This window comes from Phacochoerus africanus, chromosome 7 (assembly GCF_016906955.1).
Source record: "Phacochoerus africanus isolate WHEZ1 chromosome 7, ROS_Pafr_v1, whole genome shotgun sequence".
NCBI lineage: Eukaryota > Metazoa > Chordata > Mammalia > Artiodactyla > Suidae > Phacochoerus > Phacochoerus africanus.
In genome coordinates, this window is record NC_062550.1 from 91,625,402 (window position 1) to 91,630,211 (window position 4,810).

A 4,810-nucleotide genomic window follows, 5' to 3' on the forward strand; every position below is an offset into this window, starting at 1 on the left:
TTTCATTAACGCCAAACCCCTGGGCTGTTCGTTTCCAGGAGGCATACATTGGTAATTGACCTCCAAGGTACAAGTTTCTCTCACAGACCTCTGAATAAACACTTGGTGGGCCTTTAAAATGAAATCAGCTTTAATACCACTACTTCTCAACCTGCATTCATCTCCCCTGCCTGCCATCGCCTTCTTTTCCTGAAGAATTTTTAAAAGGGGGGGGGGCTAATTCTAAAGTCATTTTTTTGTTCTCTTTTCCTGTCTATTCACTAAGACCAAATCTTGCCATCTGCTGTTCTACTTTCAATATTACTCTCTCGACTTCTTTCTTACATATGTGCCACAATTTAAGGTTCTTTGAGTTGCTCATTTAAAAAAAATGAACTGTACTGTGTTGCTGCATGTTAATAAAACTTTAGGTCTGAGATCTTCAGTATTCTCTTGACCTACTTCCTCCATTCAATCCTTTGTCTCACATTTAGATGAAGGCTATGGACATGTCAGTGCCCAGGCACACAGGTACTCGAAAAATATTTGTCATAACTTTATAACTTTAAAAACTTTATATAACTAAAATTATTAAATAGGAACATTCCATCTGTAAAACTGTAAATCCTTGGAAACAGTCTCCTCAAAGTTAACAAACTGATAAATTCTTCATTTGTCTACAATTAGGATTCCTAAGGTATTTCTCAGATTCATGAAATACTAGACTAGGAAATTCTAAAAATCAACACAAAGCATAAGATGCAACTCTAAAGTTTACAAATTTTACAAGAATTCTTCTTCCTTTAAATTCATTCACACTTTCTTCTCAGGGTACAGGAGAAAAAAAAAACTGTGTTGCTCCCACTTCAGAAGAAGTTGGATATGGTCTCAGAATTGAGTATTAGAGTCATTAATTTTTTTTCTTTTTCTTTTGTCTTTTTAGGCCCAACCTGAGGCATATGGAAGTACACTGGCTAGGAGTCTAATCGGAGCTGCAGCTGCCAGCCTAAGCCACAGCCACAGCCACACCAGATCTTTAACCCACTGAGCAAGGCCAGGAATGGAACCCACATCCTCATGGATACTAGTTGGGTTCATTTCCACTGAGCCATGCGGGACCTCCTAGAGTCATTAAATTTTAATCCTGTTTAAGGAAACTGCTTACCTTGGAAAGGGACCAATTCCCACTTCTCCCCACATGAGAATTGTGGAAACAAGGGAAACGCCTAACATCTTTTCCACAATCTCATTTTATGCTAGAGAACTTCTAATTTTGTTAATTCATTAAACATTTTAAGCATATCTCTGGCCAGCACTGTACTAAGAGGGGTATACGACTGGAGCAAGTGTATATTCCTTGCCCCTAAACAGGTTACAATGCAAAGCGAGAGAGCCAGCCTCAGAACTCAGAACAAAAGCTATGACTGCATAACAATGTACTGGTGGGAGCTGGGGGTGGGGAATCTGGAAGCCCAGTTGTTACTTGGAAGGCGGTTAAGAGGAGGTGAGAGCTTTTAGGCCAGCTCTGAAAGAAGTGGATTGGAACGATTTGCAGGAGTGAAAGGTGAAGGGCCTTCTTAGGAGATAAACATCTGCCCTGATTTAAAGGTGGGAAGTGCCTGAACTGTGGGAGACTCTAAGGAGACCAACTTCCTAGCAGTCAAAAGGCCGATCTGGAGGACGAATGAATTTGAGGGTATAAAAGGTAAGTCCGGGGAAGTCAGCTGATCAAAGTGGGAAGGGACAGAGATTTCTGTTGTTGTTATACATGAAGCTCAGATTTGATGCGGTGAGTAAAAAACAAATAGGTAAATTACAAGAGAAGAATGATTTCATGACAGCTATGTAACATGAGATTGCAATAGAGAGGACCTGGAGCTCAGGAAACAAGCTTGACACGCCACAATCTGGGCCTAGGTTGTTAACACCTGGAATAAAATGGAAACTGAGGGAATTTCCCAAGTTGAATAAGTAGTGATGACAATAAAGAATAGGCTATGCTCAAATCATCCTGTTACTACTTTTTCATTATTGACCTAATGAACAATGACTTCCAGATAATTTATCTCCAGTTCCCCCTTCCTACCCAGCACCTCTCCCTAGTTTACACCTTTGTATCAAAGACACTTTGTACAGGACATCCTTTGCTAATGCCTTACTCAGCTTGCCTTTGCTTCATCTTCTCATTTCACCACCTTCTCCTCATTCAGCCCAATTATTTCAGTCCTTAAAAGACCCAGCTACCTTTCCCTTGAAGTTATGATCTCAGAAAATTTTCTCTCTGAAAATTCTGTCTGCTAGTCACTTTGACCACATGCAATCTATTTTCTGATTAGAATTTTTGACTACGGTGGTCTTCATTCTGTTTAATTCTAAGTTTTTAAAAATTATAATCATATAGAAAAATAAAAATCATTGTAATCTCACCACCATTATTAAGATATTGATGTATTCCTTCCAAATGTTGAATAATTTGTACAAATTTAAAAATACAGTATATACATCTTTGCATTTTGCTTTTTTTCTTTTATAGTTATTTTTGGAGGCTGCCAGAATCCATGCAGGTCTACTCAGAATCTTAAGACCCCTGCTACTGCTACTTCTCTGTTACTCAGCTGCTACTCCCTATGTCCTCTGGTTATTTATGACTTCTGCTGCCTTGTGGCTCTTCTGCCTAGTGTCCACTGATTGCCTACTCAATCAATGTACTTTTAAACCATTATTCAATCCACCTCAACCCTTCTTTCTCCTTGCTGTGTCTGGGTAGAGATTTAACAAACTTCTTATGGATCTGTAGACCTTGGTTCTAGCGTCCTTCCCAGGAGAACAAACTGCTGCAAAGAAGGAGATGGGTTGTGTAGTACCATAAGATAATTTATGAACAAGGAACCTCTTAGAGGAATGGAAATGGCAGACACAGTTGGCCTGACCTTTATTCCTTCATTTCTTTTGAAAATAAGACTGTTGATGGCTATACGATATTCTGTCCTGTGAAAATACCAGATGTACCTAATCATTCCCAATAGTGATTAAGTGTTAGCGTGTTTCTGATTTTCATAATTCTAAAAAGCACTGAAATGAATAGCATTCTAAGTTAGTCTGAATCTCAAGTGAATAGCATTCTAAGTTGGTCTGAATCTCAAGTAAAAACTCTATTTCTAAAACTAGAATTGGAGTTCCCGTCATGGCTCAGTGGAAACAACCTGACTAGCATCCATGTGGATGCAGGGTTCAATCCCTGGCGTCGCTCAGTGGGTTAATGATCTGGCATTTGCCCTGAGCTGTGGTGTAGGTCGCAGACATGGCTAGGATGGATCTGGCTTTGCTGCGGCTGTGGTGTAGGCTGGCGGCTACAGCTCCAATTGGACCCCACGCCTCATATACCTCGGGTTAGGTCCTAAAAAGATAAAAATAAATAAAATAAAACCAGAATGACTAGAATAGAGGTGGGGTTTTTTTTTGTTTGTTTGTTTGGTCTTTTTGGAGCCACACCGGCGGGCATGTGGAGGTTCCCAGGCTGGGAACTGGAGCTGTAGCCACTACCAACGTCAGATCCCAGTCGCATCTGCAGCCTATGCCGCAGCCTATGCCACAGCTCATGGCAATGCCGGATCCTTAACCCACTAAGTGAGGCCAGGGATCGAACCCACAATCTCATGGTTCCTAGTCGGGTTCGTTTCGGCTGCGCCACACCGGGAACTCCTAGAGGTGGCACTCTTGATAGCATTTGCCAGGTGAACTTCCAGAAGGGTTTTAGGACATTAAAACACAGGCAAGGAGTTTCGACCTTTGTTTTATCTTTCTCTCTAGGAACTGTGGGGAAATCTATATTGTATGCCAGAAAAACGGGAAGAAATATTTGCTTTTAAGAGAGTCTCTCGTGTAATAAATTTAGTGCATTTTAGAAATAAAAGGGGTAGGAAGGATTACAAGGTGGCTATTTGTTTTTTCAGTGGGAGGAATGCATTGGGGACAGAACTGAATTGGAAAGAATTATTATGCACTTATGCATATGTGTGTCTTGCTGGTTCTCCAGTCTCCCCAGGGAAGACTGTGTCTTCACTGTCAATGTTCCCCACAGGGTAGGGGAACAGAAAGAGCTAAGAGCCCAGCCCAACGTGAACTCTCAGTACATCCTAACGGATGAATCTGCCCTTACCTGTAGGCTTGACTTTCCTCTTCTCAAGAGTCTGCTCTCCTCGGTCTCTTCGTTTCTTTTCGGAATGTACTTCTTTCAATACGCAAGTTCAGGGCAAGTGCTTTTGGACAGAGGTTCTTTTCGGGTCCCTTAGCTCTTCTTTCACAGGGAGTTTTCCATTCGGGCACCTTTCTTGCTGGACTGCCGTCTGAGAAAACCAAATTCAAAGCCGTCCCCTCCATTGGAATTCACACCCGGGTGCCTCCTCGGGAAGGACACGTTTTCTTGGGAATTTTCTATGCCCGTCTTGGGCAGATTTTGAAGAAAAAAAGTTTCTGTCAACCAGTTCGACCTGAGCGGCGTAAGGAAGTAAGTACGCGTGGGGGATAGTTTACGTCTCAGGAGCTCGGAGGAAACGCTGGATGCCCCCTCCCAGGCCCCGAAGGCTGCGACAGGGTCGAAGTCTACGCCGCGCTGAGCCGTGAGCCGCGCGCCGCGAGCCGCGAGCCGCGCGCCGCGCTGGGGAGCGTCCCTCCCCACGACGTCGAGCTGGAGCCTGGACGTGGGTTTCCCCCTCAGGCGGGCCACCCGCCGCTCCGCTCCCTCGCGGCTCTGCGCCGCCCCGCCCTCTCCCCGCTTCGAAGGCGGAGGGGCGGGGTCTGCCGCGGCGTCACCGCTGACGTAGCTGTCGGA